Here is an 18,872-nt window from a genome sequence, read left to right as displayed (position 1 = left end):
AATATTCATTAATCTATCTATCTATCTATCTATCTATCTATCTATCTATCTATCTATCTATCTATATTTTTTTTTGAGTCAGAGTCTCACTCTGTTGCCTAGGCTAAAGTGCCATGGTGTGAGCCTAGCTCACAGCAACCTCAAACTCCTGGCTCAAGCAATCCTTCTGCCTCAGCCTCCCAAGTAGCTGGGACTACAGGCATGCGCCACCATGCCCGGCTAATTTTTTCTATGTATATTAGTTGGCCAATTAATTTCTTTCTATTTTTAGTAGAGATGGGGTATCGCTCTTGCTCAGGCTGGTTTCGAACTCCTGACCTTGAGCTATCTGCCTGCCTTTGGCCTCCCAGAGTGCTAGGATTACAGGCCTGAGCCACCGTGCCTGGGCTCATTAATCAATATATTTCGGGTCTAATTTTCCCAGGATTTAGCTACTAAAAGAGTAAGGCAAATAAATGCATTTAATCATATCACATAATAACTACCTCCCACAAAAATATTCTTACTCTTGGTAGATTATCTTTTGATCTTAGAAGAGATGGCTCTTAGAACAAACTTTAACTGATGTACCGTCAAATGCATTAAATGTAGGAAAGAAATGTTTTGTTTTATAGAAGAAAACACTCAAAAAGCTTCAAGGAGACAGAGAAGAGGGGCCTAATAAAATTCAAATGTTCTCAGAGACACCTGAGAGCAGGTTGAAATCCCCCAAAATGTAATTAATTCCACAAGTATTTGAACAAAGAGTGTTGAAAGGAGCAGTTGTGGAGTAAAATCTTCTGGAGCCATCTTTTCCACTTTCCACTGAGCCCTCTACCTGATTCTTATCTCTTCAGGTCCCAGCTTAGAGTCACCTCCTCCTGGCAGGCTTCTAGTCCTCTCCACCTGGGGGGACCTGCCTGCCGGTGCTCAGCATCCTTCACAGCTCTGACCTTGCGGTATCGTGCCTGCCACTAACTTGGCTGTCTTCCCGGCTGCACCGTAACTCTTGTGGGCAGGGACCTCCTAGCACAGCCCCTGACGCGTGATGTGCTTTCAACTCGTGTTTGAGGCATAAAGAAATGAGTGGTGGAAATGTTTTGAGATATTCAGGTTTTCAAAAGCCAAAACCCGGCCGGGCGCAGTGGCTCACGCCTGTCATCCTAGCGCTCTGGGAGGCCGAGGCAGGCAGATCGATCAAGGTCAGGAGTTCGATACCAGCCTGAGCAAGAGTGAGACCTTGTCTCTACTAAAAACAGAAAGAAATTAATTGGCCAACTAAAAATATGTAGAGGCCGGGCATGGTGGCTCACGCCTATAATCCTAGCACTCTGGGAGGCTGAGGCAGGTGGATTGCTCGAGGTCAGGAGTTCGAAACCAACGTGAGCAAGAGCGAGACCCCATCTCTACTATAAATAGAAAGAAATTAATTGGCCAACTAATATATATAGAAAAAATTAGCTGGGCATGGTGGTGCATGCCTGTAGTCCCAGCTACTTGGGAGGCTGAGGCAGAAGGATTGCTTGAGCCCAGGAGATTGAGGTTGCTGTGAGCTAGGCTGACACCATGGCACCACTCTAGCCTGGGCAACAAAGTGAGACTCTGTCTCTAATATATATATATATATATATATATATATATATATATATATATATATATATATATATAAATTAATTAATTAAAAATATTTAGAAAAAAAATAAGCCGGGCATGGTGGCTCATGCCTGTTGTAGTCCCAGCTACTCAGGAAGCTGAGGTGGGAGGATTGCTTGAGCCAAGGAGTTTGAGGTTGCTGTGAGCTAGGCTGATGCCACGGCACTCTAGCCGGGGCAACAGAGTGAGACTCTGTCTCAAAAAAAAAAAAAAAAAAAGCCAAAAGCCTAATTATGTTCTGTGTTCCCTGGCTATAGTGAAGCTGGAGGTGGTGCTTCTGAAGGAAAAGAGAAAAGAGAATGGATTCCCTTTGAGCTAAAAAGGAAAGAGAGGGGAGGAGCCCCCAACCTTGCCAGCAGTCTTCCTGCCCTAAGCAGGGCATGGAACTCACAGAGCAGGTGCACTGGCCTGACATGCAGCCCAGGACAGTGATGTGGTCCTCAGGGGGTCTTCTAACACCTGGAAGCTACCCGAGATGCTGGGAGTCTACCACCCTGCAAGAGGTGCAGGGAGAGGGATGAGGATCGCCCCTCAATGGCTGCGCTTGAGTTTCTTCCTGCCTGGTGGGATGAGGTTTGGAATAGAAATTAATTTAAGTGGTATTTCTTACATGCCTGAATTTAGAAACTTATTTATTTAAATGGGAAAAAAATATAGAGTGTTTTTACCATGGAAAAATCAAAGTCCGTTAATTCCACCATGAAAAAAAAACAAACCAAAATCACAAGTTAATTACAGTGTGAATCTGTTTCGATGACTAATTTGTGAGAACTGAAGAAAAATTTAGAAGTAATCAGCATCAAATTACATTAAGATGGTCAGTGAGATCATCTTGAGGAGGTAGGTGGTGCAAAGTTATTTTGATGACTAGATCATAAATACTGGCATGGGAAGACTATTGAGAAAATGAAAGGTCTTTCTTCAGAAATGTTTTAAAACAGGAACGATTGATAACCTCTGTCTAGCAAGGAGCCTGGGGCATGCCATTAGAAAGTCCTTATTAGGTCTTCTAATTTTCACAGTAAGAAACCAAACTAAATAAGAGAATAGATACACATAAAGTTCTTAAGTCAGAAAAGGCTTTGAAGTAAAGAGTAGATTAGAAATTTTTATATTTTTAGGTGGAGGAAAAAATGCCAAAAGCATTAAGGTTGCATATGTAGAAGCATAGATTCAAAGAATATTTTAGAAAATTAGCTCATTTAGGAATAGCTTAATGCAAGGAAAATGCAAAAAGCATGAAATGCTAGTTTAATTATAGCTCATGATGGTATAATTGCACATCAATACCCATAAGAAAGAAACATGTAGGAATATTGGTAGAAAAACTTCTACAATTAAAATGTAATTTTGAACTGTACATCCTAATTCCTTCGTTCTTTCGTTTATAGGGTATGTTTTGCATATTGTAGGCATTCAATCAGTATTAGCAGAATGAATGAGATATAGTATATAATGACCTAGGGGCATGTAAACAGTATGAGTACCTTTTGCAAACATGGAGGGCTTTTACTTCTTGGAGTGCCCACCTATGTACTCACCTCCTTGTTCTTCTCCAGAGGAATAACTAACTTATTGGATGGTGTTTATAGCAGGCATTTATATTGGATCTTGCTGAGGAGATCTGATCTTCGATGCTGCTAGTGGACCACCAAGGACATGACTGAGCATTGATGGGAGAAGAACAATGAAAGGATCTTAAACATAGGAAAAGATACCCAAGGTCACAAGTAAGAAGAAAGAGAAGCAAACCCAAATATACTGAGACTTTTTTTTAACCTATCAGACTGGCAAAAGCGTGACAAGCTGCTCTATGGTGAGACAGTGGGGGACTCTCATACATTGCTGGTGTTACGTGTGAATTGCAACCACCCCCTGAAAGGCAGTTTTGCGATGTCTGTCAAAATTGTAAATGCACAACATTTTGACCCTGCAGTTCTGCTTGTAGGATTTTGTCCTACCGTTATATTCATGTATATGAACAAAATGACATGAACAGGGTTGTTCATAGAAGCATTGAGAATAAGACCAGATAGGAAACAAATGCCCCTCGGTAAATAATTCTTGAAGTAGATTATGATACATTCATATAAGGAAGTACCATAGAGATGTAAAAGAGAGAGAAAAAGAGAGAAAGCTCTTTAAGTATTGATATGAAATTATTTCCAAGATTTTCTCAGAAAAAAATAGTATAAAATTCTATCTTTGTTCTTAAAATAACAGAAGGGGGGAAAACCACACATAGCTGGGTTGGCTTGGATTCTCTAGGAAGCTAAAGAAGAAACCATTAGCTGTAGTGACTTGTTTAGGTGTGGGAGGCCGGATGGGAATGGAGGAGGAGGAAAAGTTTTCATGAACTACCTTTTGATTGAGTTTGATTTTGAATTATGTAATGTATTATCTTTTGAAAAATTAAAAGGAGGACGATGTCAAGCCTCGCCATGTTCTCACTGTCCATCTGCACTCACTCACCCTTGCTTGAGCTTCTTGCATCCTGGGGTCACCTAGAGAATGGGGAGCTCCCACTCTTTGGATTCAGGTTCTGAGCTCAGCCTCTGCTCCAGCCTGGTCCTCCCAAAGCTAGGGATGATATTGTCCTGGGTCAGTGATTCCCAGTCCAGCTGCACACTGGAATATCCCCAGAGCTTCCAAAGATCCTGACGCCCCAGCTGTGCTCCAGGCCAACTACATCAAAATCTCCAGGCTGGGCGCGGTGGCTCAGGCTTGTAATCCTAGCACTCTGGGAGGCCGAGGCGGGCGGATTGCTCAAGGTCAGGAGTTCAAAACCAGCCTGAGCGAGACCCCGTCTCTACTATAAAAAATAGAAAGAAATTAATTGGCCAACTAATATATATATATAAAAAAAATTAGCCGGGCATGGTGGCATGTGCCTGTAGTCCCAGCTACTCGGGAGGCTGAGGCAGGAGGATTGCTTGAGCCCAGGAGTTTGAGGTTGCTGTGAGCTAGGCTGACGCCACGGCACTCACTCTAGCCTGAGCAACAAAGCGAGACTCTGTCTCAAAAAAAAAAAAAAAATCTCCGGAGGGGAGGAGGACTCAGACATCAGTGATTCCAACATGCACCCAGGTATGAGAACCAGGGGCCTGTATAGATAACAGCTTCCTCATTTCACATGCAGCTCTCACTCCCTGTCTCTTTTTCTCCCTCTGGGACTTCACAGGGACCTGGAGTGACCAGCAGGGTGGTGTTCGCCCGTCTCTAACTCCGACTCTGACTTCAGTAGCCTTAAATACTTCATAATCTGCCTGAGCCATTTGTAACTAGGAATTGTTAGGAAAAAAAATACCTGAGAGAATGCTGGAGTCCTCCAGTTAGAATCAGTTAGATAAATCAGAGATTAATAGCAGGCTCACATGTTTCATAAATTTAGAAATTCCTTATTAAGAAATTTGCATAGTACCTATTAGAATATATGAGGAGGACTTCTTTTTCTCTAGAACAAGAAATCTGTAGTTGATATGACAATTAATCAGGTTATAATAGGACTAATCCTAATAATTTTTCCAGCATTTAATGTTTTTTTTTTTTTTTTTTTTTTTTTTTTTTTTTTTTTTTTTTTGAGACAGAGTCTCGCTTTGTTGCCCAGGCTAGAGTGAGTGCCGTGGCGTCAGCCTAGCTCACAGCAACCTCAAACTCCTGGGCTCCAGTGATCCTTCTGCCTCAGCCTCCCGGGTAGCTGGGACTACAGGCATGTGCCACCATGCCCGGCTAATTTTTTATATATATATCAGTTGGCCAATTAATTTCTTTCTATTTATAGTAGAGACGGGGTCTCGCTCTTGCTCAGGCTGGTTTTGAACTCCTGACCTTGAGCAATCCGCCCGCCTCGGCCTCCCAAGAGCTAGGATTACAGGCGTGAGCCACAGCGCCCGGCGCATTTAATGTTTTAAACAGCTTTATTGAGATATAATTTACATACCATACAATTCACCCATTTAAAGTGTACAATGCAAAATGGCTTTTAGTATATTCAGAGCGTCACAATCATCTCCACAATTCTAGAACATTTTCATCACTCCAAAAAGAGGCCCTGTTCCCATTAACATTCACTTCCCATTTTTTCCCAACTCCCCAGCCCTTGGCAACCTCTAATCTGCTTTCTGTCTCCATGGATTTGCCTGTTTTAGATCTTTCACATGCATAGGATCATACACTGTGTGGTCTTCTGTGCCTTTCACGTGGCATGATGTTTTCAAGGTTCATCCATGTCATAGCATGTGTCAATACTTCACTTCTTTTTATTGTCAAATAATATTCCATTAAGTGGACATACCACATTTTGTGTGGTCCATTCATTATTTAATGGACCTCTGGGTTGATTCCACTTTCTGGCTACTGGGAATAAGGCTCATATGAGTATTTGTGTAGAAGTTTTTGTGTGGACATGTTTTTCTTTCTTCTGGCTATATATCTAGGAGTGTATCTCATCATTTTATTACACAATTTCCAAACATACAACAAAGTTGAAAGAATTTTATAGTGAATGACCCTCTTGTCACCACCAGAGTCTATTAAAATTTCATTCTACTTCTTTTGTCACATATCTATCCATCAATCGACCTGATTTTTAAAATGTATTTCAAGATAAATGACATTGCTACTCTTCTAAATACTTGAGCATGTCTATAATTAACTACAGTTCAATATTTGTTTAGTTTCATTTCTTTTGAGGTACTGTTTACATGTGATGAAATGCACACATCTTCATTGTATGTTCACGTTTCGACAACTCTACTCATATAGCCCAAACTTCTATCAAGATAAGGTACATTACCGCCCCTCTAGAACATTCTCTCTTATATCCTCCCAGCCACCCGCCCTCTGCCCTTCAAAGATAACCCTTGTTCTGTGTTTTCCTCCATGTATTTGGTTTACCTATTGTAAAACTTTATACAAATGGAAAGAACAATATGTGCTTTTTAAATGTGAAGTTTCTTTCATATAGCAAAATGTTTTTGAGCTTCATCTATGCTGTTGCATGTATCAATCGTTCATTCTTTTTTATAGTTGAGTAGGAAGTCCATTATGCGTGAATATACCACAGCTTACTGGTGCATTCTTCCTGTTGATGGGTCTTCCCCTCCTTTTCTTAGTTTTATGGGTAAAGCTGCAGTGCACATTTTTGTATGAATCTTTTCGTAAACATGTTTTCATTTTTTTCTTGAGTAAACACATAGGAATGGGATTGCTAGATCTTACAGTGAGTGTATGTTTAACTTCATAAGAAACTGTCAGACCTTTTCCCAAAGTGGTTGTAGCACTTTATATGCTCCGCAGAAACGTGTGGGTTTCAGTTCTCCACAACCTCCCCAAATTCTGGTGTTGGTAGTCCTTTCACTTCTAACAATCCTAGTGGGTGTCTCATGATGGTGGTGTTTTTCTGATTGATAATAAGCTCTTTAATCATTGACTATTCATACATCTTCTTTTGTAAATCTGTTCAAATATTTTGCCCATTTTAAAAATTGCTAATGCATTTTTCAAAGTTTTATTATCCTAATTTATGGGAAATCCCGAAGGACTACTGATAATGTACAAATATCTACTCTAAAGCATTTTTAGGAAAGGAAACATTTATCTATTATTCTTTTTTGGTATTGTGCAATTTCTACTGTAATAACTTACTGACTCCAGATAACTGTCATTGAAGGCCATTTTTCTTGGTTATCCTTCATTTGTTACTGAGTTAATACAGAAATATTTAGAGCATAATTGCACACTAGGTTATCCTTGAATGTATAATAGGGCTTTTCATCTGTTAAAGGGTAAACATTATTTCATAAATGATATGCCCTTATTTCCTCTTTCCCCCTAGTATTCTCAACAATATGAAAAGGATGAAAAGGAGTAAATCAACTAAGTACTATTAGTTTATTGCTACATTTGTCCACCTTTAACCCCTTTATTAATGAGCTAAAAGAAAAACAGTTCCTTTTGCTGGGAAAAGCAATATCCCACTGCTTAGGAAAAAGGTACAGTTGCATTTAGCATTCACTTTCTTTTCAAAGTTTAAGAGTTTTATTTAAGGAGGCTTGACCCCAGAAAGAAGATGCTAAAGCCTAGCATATAAAAAAAAAAATTTCCCCATGAAGCTGATGGCAATTTGGGGGTTGCCAGGGCTGGTTGCACTTAGCTAAGATATGTTGAGCAAGACTCTTAACAGGGAACACAGGTGCAAATGGTGAAGATGCAGGTGTCTATGGTGACCAGTGGTCCCTCACCCAATCCAGGGAGGGACACGTAGGAGATTTCTTCTTTAACTTACCCTTTGATCCTTCAGCACACATCCTCAGCAACAACTGCTGCAGGAAAAAGAACCTCAGCAGCAATTGTCAGGGAGAAAAGAGCATTTATCTTTACATTTGCCTTAAAATGTACTGAGGTCCGATTTAAAAAAGGATGTAATAACACAAACACATATGGAACTCCTACTACAGATTTCTCAGCTTTATTTTACATGAGTCATCACACATGAGATCAATAGTCCAAGGAGATTTGCTATCTTGATTATGGATGTACACGTGTGTGTCTGTGTGCGTGTGTATATATATATTTTTTGCTACCTCAGATTTCTACTTCAACTTTCAATGCATCTGGGTTTTAAAAAAATTTTTTTAAAAGCACAACATAAATTTACCATGTTAACCATTTTTAAGTATACAGTTCAGTGGTGTTATGTATTTCACACCGTCTTATGACAGAGTTCCAGGAATTTTTCATTTTGCAAAATTGAAACTTTGTATCCATTGAACACCCCCACATTTCTCCCTCTCCCCAGCCCCTGGTAATCACCATTTTGCTTTGTTTCTATGAATTTGAGGACTTTAGATACCTCATATAAGTGACATCAGGCAGTATTTATCTTTTTGTGACTGGTTTATTTCACTTAATATGTCTGGAATGTTCACCCACATTGTAGCATGGGTCAACGTTCTTTCCCTCCTAAAGGCTGAATAATATTCCCCGGTCTATATATACCATGTTTTGTTTGTCCATTCATCTGTTAGTGGACATTTGGGTTGTTTCCACCTGTTGGCTGTTGTAAATAATGTCCTTATGAAAATAGGTGTACAAATATGTCTTCAAGACCCTTTCAATTTTTTTTTTTAGATATAATACCCAGAAGTGGATTTACTAGATTATATAGTAAATCAATTTTTAATATTTTGAGGAGCTGCCATTCTACAGTCCCACAAATAATGCACAAGGGTTATAATTTATTCATATCCTTGCCAACACTTTGTTTTTCTTTTTATCTTAGCCATCCTATTGGGTGTGAGGTGCTCGATGCATTTTCAAACAATGAAAATACTTCATGTAACCATCCACAATGATATACCTTCTTTTTATGTATTATTTCATACTCAGAGAATTCAAAAGCCAAGATCATAGGCCAGATTCAAAATGATTGCAGTCTATGACCTTCTGGTTTCCTCCTAAATTTCTCCTTTTGAAAGTGAAGTGGAAAAAAAAATGATTCAAAGTTCTTTTTATTCTATTTTCTATCCAAAAATAAGTATATTTTTAATACTTTTCTCCAGCTGTCCTAGATTTATGGATATTGAGACACGACATAGCATAATGGCTAAGAGCAAGGCCACTGTACTACCTGAGTTTGAATCTCCTTCTAGGCCATTTACTGTGTGATTTTGAGTAAGTTACTTAGCCTCTCTGTGTCTGTTTCCTCCTCTGTAAAATGCGAACAGTAATACAATTCTTATTTAGGATTGAGGTATCAATTAAATGAGTCAATATTCACAAAATAACAACTCAATATGTTTTAGCTTATTATTATAAACAGAAAAGAAGAAACTAGGAGTTGAAGGTTTAAATGTCAAAACAATGCTAATCAAAATTAATATGATTATTTTAAGAACTTAAAATGATACTAAAATTCATCTGGAAAAACAAACGAAAGACTAGTAGGAAAAACTTTTAAAATTAATAATTATGGCATATAAACATTATCAGATAGTAAAATATATTTTGAAGCTGTAAACAAACATTTTGGTGACAGGAATAGGCAAATTAGTAGAAAAGAATATTAATGTATGACAAAGTTGGCATTTTATAGTATGGAAGACGTAAGTAAGATAGGATTATTCAAATGGTATCTGCTTAGCTATTGGGGAAAAAAGTTAGATACATGTCTCATTTCTTACACCAAAATAAATACCATTTAGATCAATAACATAAAAATATCATTGTTAAAGTGTAAAAATATGACTTTTTAAAAAGTCTTAAATGGAGATTTTTCCAAACATGACACAAAAATGTGAAATCATAAAATCAAACACTGAAAAATGTGATGATATAAAAATTAAGAGCTTCTTGCTGCAAAAATAGTATCATAAACACAGTGAAAACCAGAAGAAAATATTCCTTACATGAGAGTAAAGGGCCAATTTCCTTCACATATGAAAGTTATTGTGAATCAACAAGAAAGAGACAAACAACCCATTGGCAAAATGATCAAAGGACATGAAAGGCAGTTCATGGCGAAAGACATGCCAATGGATAATTTAAAAAATGATTTTTTTTTAATCTATAAAACTGACAAATATTAAAAATTTGCCAATACTCAGAGTGGGCTGAAGAATAAGCATTCCCAAGCACAGTTAGTGGGTGTTCTGGTCATTTATTTATTCCTAGCAAGCCAGGCAAAGCTTATGGGCATAAAATAACCATTTTATTACAGGTTATTACATAACCAGTTTATTACATTTTGTGGACTGGGAATTTGGAAAGAGCAGGGTGGGTCGTTCTTCTTCTTTGTTCCATGGTGTCCTTAGCTTGGATGACCCAAAAGACTGGGGTGGCTGGAATGGCCGGAGAACCCCCTCTGAGATGTCTGGCTCACGCTCTTCCTGACACAGGGCCTGGGATGGTTGAAAGACCTGCTCATCTGGCACTGTCAACTGGAGAATCTCCAAACGAGCCTCTCAGGCCTCCAAGAGCAAGCGTATGCCAAGAACAAGTTAAAAGCTGCATGGCCTTTTCTGACCTACCCACAAAAGCCACACGGCATCACTTCCACCATACCGGATTGACCTAAAGAGTCGAGATTCAAAGGGTGGGGACATAACCACCTGCCCCTGGCAAGTGGAAGGAGTGCCAAATAATTTGTGGCCATGTCCTATAACCTCTATAGTAGAATAAACTATTGCAGCCTCTTTGAAGTGTAATTTTGCAATATCTACCAAAATGTAATATGCAACTATCTTTTGAACCAAAGCATCCCACACGGACAGTCCCTAGGTTCCTATTCTCCACTTTCCCCGCTCTCTCCTTAAGCTTTCCCCCACCTGGCTTCTGTCACTATCAGTGCTGCCCCTTCCCTTCCTAGTTCTAGCTTCTTTGCAGAAGAATCAAAGTCTCATCTCCACATCCCTTCTATATCCCATAAGTTTTCCAACCGCAGGTGTTCACTTCATGTCAGTTGCTTTCTCTGCAGCTCAGTTTTTGCTGGTTCCATTAGGGCGTAGCTGCTATGAGAACAGGCTAACTCTGGCCCCACGATCACATAGCAGGGCTCCAGGAAGGGTACGATCATCCATTCTGGGCTGGATCCATCCATCCATTTAAGCACAGCTCAAAATCCCAAGATTTTGTTTCTTACCCACTATACGGGGAGATGCACATTCTTCACAGACATAACTTTGAACTTGCTTCTCTTTTAATACTCCTCCTCCTCCTCCTCCCACATTATGCTGCATTAGTTATCTACTGCTGCAAAACAGGTTACACCAAAACACGGTGGCTTAGAGCAACATTTATCGTCTCACAGTTCCCATGGGTCAAGGATCTAGCTGGGTCCTTTAGCTCTGGGTTTCTCATGATGCTGTGGTCATTTCAGGGCTTGGCTAGGAAAGACCCCTTATTGGCTCACTCATGAGATCGCTGGCAGGACTTAGCACCTCCAAGGCTGCTGGGCTAAGGCCTCCCTTCCTCTCGAGCTATTGGCGGGAGGCCTCCCCCTGTTCCTTGCTGCCATGGCTCTTCCACAGATTGCCTCACAACATGGCGGCTCACTTCACCACAGCATGTGAGCGGGCAAGAGCATGTCAGTAAGACAGCGTGCTAGCAAGATGGAAGCCACAGTGTTCCGTGACCTAATCACAGAAGTGACATCACTTCCCTCTTCTGTATTCTGTCCATTAGTAGCGACTCCCTGGCCACACTCAAGGGATGACACAGAATGGGCCCACCACGAATGCTACAGGCAAAGCTCCCCTTCCCTACCTTGGGTTTTAGCACGGGCTTCCTCAGTTACTGACAGTGCAAGCTGTCATGTCCAGGCAGCAGCACTGCCCTAAACCCAGGGCCCCCTGACTGCAGAAAGGTGACGTGTTGTCAGAGGAGGGTTGGTAGCTGTGGAATAAAAGGTTTCATTTCACTGTGGTGCGTGATCTCTTAATTAAGTTTTTTTTTTTTTGGAGACAGAGTCTCACTCTGTTGCCTGGGCTAGAGTGCCATGGTGTCAGCCTAGCTCACAGCAACCTCAAATTCCTGGGCTCAAGTGATCCTCCTGCCTCAGCCTCCCATGTAGCTGGGATACAGGGATGTACCACCATGCCCGGCTAATTTTTTCTATATATTTTTAGTTGGCTGATTAATTTCTTTCTATTTTTTAGTAGAAGCAGGGTCTCACTCTTGCTCAGGCTGGTTTCGAACTCCTGATCTTGAGCGATCTGCCTGCCTCGGCCTCCCAGAGTGTTAGAATTACAGGCGTGAGCCACCACGCCGTTACATGATCTCTTAATATGAAAAGATTTGTGTGCACACACACACTTTTGTATATGACCAGAAAACTTCTGAAAGACTAAAAACAAACAAAAAATTATCTGAGAAGTGGGACTGGGGATGCGGGGAAGGATTCTTTCTAGGTTTTCCTTAATACCCTTCTATACGGCTCCATTTTTTATTTCACCATGTACACACATTTTGTAGTTAAAAAAAAAAACAGTTAAAATTAGTAATTAAAAGGAAGAGTTAAGAACATGGTGATTACTTAATTCAGAAAGATTTCTAAATAACCTAATGCCATAGCTTGGGGTAAAAAGGGGACCTAGGACCATTACAAATTTTTATATTTTGAAAGTCAGGCCTAAGTGACATACAGTGCCAAGGAAACACCTCAGTTTTTCAGGGGTTGATTTTTCCAGGTTGTGGATTTTCCAGGCCAGGTACCCCTGGCTTTTCAGGGAGATGAGTTTAAAAAGGGCTTTGGGTTAGATTAAGTACCAGCCACAGAATGTTAGTGAGAGCCGGGGGGAAACCGTGGAGGTTCTGCGCTGTTCCCCCTTTTTACTGCGTCTAACTGGGTTCCCAGACTGCTCCTCCTGCCCTCTCTTCTCCCATATTAACTGTCTCTGCCTTGGCTCCTACCCTCAGCCTGCCCACCCTCTCAGATTGCCTCTTTTAAAAGAATCACCTTCAAAAATGTTGGTAATGTTGAGATAATAAAATGGCATAGGATGTTATGTATGTATTATGATCATACATCTGGTCAGGGCAGAAAACCTTATTCTACACATACAAAGAAGATGAAAGAAACCAGAACATGTAGAAAATGTTGGTCTTCCAATGAGGATGACTAGGAAAATGTCACTTTTATAATTTCCTGTGTTTCCGGCAGTTTTTCGTTTTTAGTTGTGAGGTATGACATAGCATCTTGCTACTTAGTGTGGTCCTTGGACCAGCAAAACACAGGTCACCTGAGAGCTTGTTAGAAACAGTCTCAGCCTTACGGAATCAGGATCGGATCTGCGTTTTAACAAGATTCCCAGGTGATTCATGTATAGACTTCAAAAAGCACTATCTACAATGACTGTTCTCAAACCTGCCTTACACATTGGAATCACCTGCAGAACTTTAAAAATACTGATGCCTTGGTACCAACCCCAGGAATCTTTATATATTTGGCTGGGGTACAGCCCGGGCACTGTGTTTTTGTTTTTTTTTTTTTTTAAATCTTAGGTGACTTCATGAATTTGCGGCCCATTTCTCTAATATAATTGTTCTCCAAGAGTGGTCCCAGGACCAGAGCAACAGCACGATTCAGGTACTAGTTGGAGATGCAAATTCTCAGGCCTCACTCAGAGACTCTGGGGACAGAGGCTGCCAATCTATTTTAATTAGCCTGCCAGGTGATTCTGATGCATGCTAAGGTTTGACACTTCTGCTGCCCAAGAATTTGCATTTCTTAAAGTTTCCAGGTGCTGCTGCTGGTGGTGGGCTGAGAACCACTCTCAGAGAATCACTGGCAGAAAACATCTGACCTCTGATTTCTCTAAGGCCATACAGCTGGCTGGGTTGACAGAGCCAAGCCTCAATCCCACTATTTCTTCTCTTCAATCACTAACTACCTACCCCACTGTTTCTTCTTAAATCTGAGGACTATATGGCCCTCTTTACCTCCACCAAATACTCAGGTGTTAAGAAAAATAGTTCAGTCTCTCATACTCAAAAGGCACCTCTTGCCAGGGTGGTGGCTCATACCTGTAATCCCAGCACTTTAGGAGGCTGAGGTGGGAGAATTGCTTGCCAACAGTTCTCTAGACCAGCCTGGGCAACAAAGCGAGATCCCCACCTCCTTCTAAAGAAAAGAAAGAAAGAAAGAAAAGAAAAAAGGCATCTCTTTGCTCCTCTCCAGAACCTACTCACACTAGCTACCCACTACTACCCCTTCCTTCCAAGGCACCCAGTTCCTGTCTCAACCCACCCCTCTACAAGGGCCCCTGCCCCACCTCTGCCCAGCTCCTATTGAACTGTGAGTTCAGTTGTAGCCTCTCCGGTGAAATCTGCCCTCCCGGCTTGAGGTCAGCGAACACCTACAAGGCGCTAGATGGCCAGAGTTCTGAGCCAGCGGCCTTCAGAGGCAGGTACCCTCTAGCCTTGGGATCTTGCAGGGCGTTACTTGCCACTTCCCAGGCCTTTTTGCCGAAAGGGAGAGAGGAGAGGCTAGGAAAGGGGGATGGAGAAGGCAACGCGGCAGGGCAGGTGGTGGGTAGGGACAGTGACTGTCCCCTCAGGTCCTTGCCTCCTTGGCCCTGAATCTTGCTCCTCGCGCCATCAAGTTCCAGAAACCCGAAGGCGGTCAAGCATCTGCAAACCACTCCAAACCTGTTCCCCGCCTTTCCTCGCGGGGCACTGCTCCTGTCCCCGGAGGGCGGGCGGGGGTGGGGACTGGCGTGGCGTTCGCTCAGGTGGAGGACGCCGGGCCGTGACGTGGGCGGGAGCGGGGTGGCAATAGCTTCTCCGAGATTAATTCCCGCGCAGCCCGGGTGGTGCCGGAAGCCCGCGCTTGTGGCCCGGGGGGAGGGGAGGGGACGGGAGGGCTTCGCGGGTCCCTGCACAGCGCCGCTCCCCGAGCGACGTCGTAGGTGAAGTTGCCCCATGCAGGGCCTCCGAAAGCGACCTGCGGAGTCCGAGCCACCGATCGCCCGCCAGCTGCTGCTCCTTTCGCCAGTGCCCCCATCTCCCGCCCTCCTCGTTTCGCTTTTCAGCACAGCAGCAGGATTTGCGTGTCCCCGGTGGCGCTTCCCGCGCTCGGTTCGGTGGCGCAGCGCGGAGCCCAGCGCGACCGGCACGCCCAAGTAAGGTACAGATCCCAGGCGGAGTGCGGGCCCGGAGCCCGCCCTCCGCACACCTGCCCCCGGGGCGGAGCGGGGCGGGGCGTGCGGGCGCGCAGGTCGCGGGCGCGGACGCTGGGGGGGGCTGTGGCTCTCCCGCTGTCAGCCTCCCCTAGCCGCGGGGCCGGCCCAGGCCCGGGGAGGGGCGGCGGCCGCCTGCACTTCCCGCTCGCCGGCCTCGGAGGCGGCGGGTCCGGCGCGGGCGCGGCGGCTGCGGGCACTCGGCTTGGGCGCGGGGCGGGGACGCGGCCGCCGCCCGCTCTGCGCCGCTCCTCCCCGTGCGAGTGGCGCTCGCCCCGGCGTCGAGGCGGCCATGGCGACCCGGAGCCCGCTCCCCACCCACCCCGCCTGCTCCGCCCTCCCCTCCGCCCCGCGCCACCTTTGATGGCTCGGACCTCGGCCGGCCACCGCCAGCCTCGCTCGCGCGCCCGCGCCGCCGCCGCCCGCGGGTATTAATAGCCAGCGCCGCAGCCGCAGCCGCAGGCGCAGCCGGAGCCGCCGCGCCCTCGGCAGCCGCGGGCTCGGGAGCCGCGGAGCCCGGAGCCCGGGAGTGGGAGCCGCCGGCGCCGTGGAGGTAGGAGGCGCGCAGCGAACAATGACCGCGGCGGGAGGGCGGCCGGGCGGGCGGGGGCCGCGCAGTCCCGGCCGCTGGCGGCAACTTGTGCGAGTCCGGGCTCCCGGGGCGCACCGCCCGGGGCGCGGGCGGAGGTGGGCGCGTGGAGCGCGGGGCTCTGCCGTAGGGGACGGCCCGGTCCGGGCAGTCGGGGCAACAATGGCAGGAGCCTGGGAGCCGCGGGGCCCCCGCACCGCCCTTTGCACCCTTCCTCCCTCACCTCGGCGGACCTCGGGCTGCGGGGCTCGGCGCCGGTCCCCTCTCGCCGCCCCCACCCCGTGCGCCCCTCCCCCTCTTCCTCCCGTCCCACCCTGCCGGGTGACATCGCCGGACGCCGCTTCCGGACCTGCGGCCGCAGTCTCGGCCCTCGAGGCCGGTGGCGGGCGGGGAGGTGGCCGCTGGCTCGGATGCCGCCGAGCGCCTGCAGCTCGCCCACGCGCCGCGCGCGGCTCCCGGCGGGTGACAAAGAGGAACACACCCTCCGCCCAAGTTAGATTTGTCTCTCTTGCCCGCTTGCCTGAATGGAGGGCAAAGTTTGGGTGCTTTTTTCTTTTTCTTCTAAAAGCAAAAGATTTTTTTTTTTTTTTGTGGTTAGCATTTCAAAACAACTTCTGATTGTGGTTTTACGATTTAAGTTCCGGAAACTTTAGCTGTGTGATCTGGCTTGGACCCCTGAGAGAGAGTGTGTGAGAGAGAGAGAGAGAGAGAGGGAGAGAGCCGAGTTCTCTGTGACGAGTCTGGATTTGGTCCGTGGCAGTCGGAGACCAGCGGCTACTGGGGATTGAGTCGGGTCCCCCAGAAAGGAGGGGCCGAGGCCCACAAAGAACCGAGGACCCTCGTGTCGGAGCAGCCGGTTGAGGTGTGGGAGAGGTTGCGTCTCATCTGGAACAGTTTAGCAGTCTCTGCCTGCCCCTCCGCCTCCCTCTGGGCAGCACCGGTGGCCTCTGGCAGTTTCATTTTATTGTTGTCGTTAAGGCTGTTTTCCTTGTCAGTTTCCCAGGTTTGACAGGCTCTGGCCCTGGCTCTGGCAATGAGTGTCCCCCCCCCCCTCCCCGGGGCCCCCACTCCTGCATCCGTCCGTCTGTCCGGCAGCATCTTCTGAGCCAGACCCTGGCCTAGCATTGGGTTGTGTTTGGTGTGCCTTGCACGTGGTGACTTGCCAGACCATTTGAGAACATCCTCCAGCATTGCCTTGCTTTTTCTTATTCAGTCTGAACTAGGGGAGAAGAAAGAAAGGTCTTTTTGGTCCTGAAAGCTTCAGGGAGAGTTGGCTTAAAAATTGTCTGGGTGGCTGGGATGAGGCGGGGCCCTGGTGAAGTCTCCCCATCTTTGGCTCTCTCCCTTCATTCCACAGCGCTCTTGCTGGGGGTTTACCCTCAGCCCCTCTGATGGGTTGGTCTCCAGGATATGACAGTTTCTGACAATGAGCTTCATTTGTGGGCACAGCTACCACATGGCTCACTTTATATTCCTGCAGCATCGTTCTGCAGCAAGGCATCAATATTGGAGTTACTCCAAGCACAACGAAACGTTTGTGTTTTTAGAATGTCTGGCTAATAGATCTGCTTCTGGGTAAAATAAATAGAAGCATTATTGGGCAGTGGCTGGTTTAACTGAGGAAATTGTTGGAGACAGTGAGTAGATGCCTTCCTAGCCCAATGCCTCCCCGAATCTCTTACTTGTTTTATGTACCCAAGAAACTGGGCCCACATGGGGGCACAGATTCTATGATGCACCTCTCTGAGTTGGGGTTGGTGCTTCATTTAGAAGTTCTGTCATTGTGGGGATCCTTTTGAACTTAGCCCTTTTTCACATTGGTATATAGGGGTGGATTTATTCCTTCGGTCATAATAGAATTTTAATGTTACTCTGTATAGCCAAACTTACCAAAGGAGATTTAAAAATAATTATCCTAGACAACTTTCTTTACTGGGTTATTGAAGTTATCTCAAAATTATCCTGAGACTGCAAGGAATCTGGATGAAGGGTTTTGTTTTGCTTTTCAAGCAAAACTATTCAAGGAAATGATTTTGTAAAAGATAGGAATTAAATATATTTCATAGTATTGAAAGGGTTAGTTTTTTTAAAAAGTGGAGCTCACACTCATTAAACACATAAGAATTTAACTCATTTGGAAAATGATATATGTTTATGAGAATGCTTATGATAAACATCAAAAAAGAACTTTTTCCACCCTGGAGGGGGTTAGAGAACACTAGCGAAAAGACAAGATCCTGTTTTTTGCATGCTGAATAGCTCAGGAGAAATGGCATTGCGATTTTCCCAGAGGATAAGGGAAATATGGATTTGTAGGTACTGTACTTGCCTAATGTTTTGATAGCACAGTGAACTGGGCATTTTAAACAAACCCTGTGTAAGTAGCTTTGCTTATTGCAGAGAACTGCTTAGTATTTTTGGGAAATGCGTTTTCCTCAATTGAGGGTGGTATAGAGAAGAGTCGCCCATATAATCCTGTAATGCAGTTGCTAGAGTCTTTCTGCCATAGAGGAACAGTATTCCCTGTGTTGGTTACGTTTGCCTGGGAGGGGTGGGAGTGGGGTTTTAGCTTTTTAGCTTTTTTTGTGCTCTCCTATTGTTTGGTGCTTTTCATTGACAGGAGGGTTCTCCATGCTTTGGTATTGAATGGGGTGGGGTGGACAGACTCCTTATTGCCCTCTTTCTGCCTGGTGCCTCGTTTAACACATCCACGTGGCCAAGAAAATCGGAGCCAAACAGTTCCATTCAGATTATCTGACATACTGATTTGTCCAGTCCTTTCATGCCAAGTGCAGCCTTTTTTTAAAATCAAGAAGCCCCCCCCAAAAATATTTATTTCAGATTGGAAACACTGACCTTTGGTAGGATGCCCTTGCCCTGGTATGAGTTGGTTAAAAGCATTTTGCCGAGTGGATACTTTGGGCAAAAGTGAATAGTTGAAACCTTATTAAAATATGGTGCTTATCTAAGCTTTT

General features: G+C 44.7%; 1 protein-coding gene across 3 annotated transcripts in view; it reads left to right on the top strand.

Moving 5' to 3' along the window:
- Positions 1–15,044: 15,044 nt before the first annotated feature.
- Positions 15,045–18,872, top strand: part of FARP1 (FERM, ARH/RhoGEF and pleckstrin domain protein 1) — a 277,566-nt gene continuing 273,738 nt past the window's right edge. The window contains exon 1 of one of the 3 annotated variants that reach the window (XM_076009332.1): positions 15,045–15,251. The gene's annotated coding sequence lies outside the window, so the exon portion shown is untranslated. Of the gene's footprint in view, positions 15,252–15,498; positions 15,862–18,872 lie in introns of those variants that run through there. The other 2 variants (XM_012756986.2, XM_012756988.3) reach the window with 2 other exon arrangements.

The sequence above is a fragment of the Microcebus murinus genome, chromosome 13, assembly GCF_040939455.1.
Source record: "Microcebus murinus isolate Inina chromosome 13, M.murinus_Inina_mat1.0, whole genome shotgun sequence".
NCBI lineage: Eukaryota > Metazoa > Chordata > Mammalia > Primates > Cheirogaleidae > Microcebus > Microcebus murinus.
This window is presented reverse-complemented; position numbering and strand designations above follow the sequence as displayed.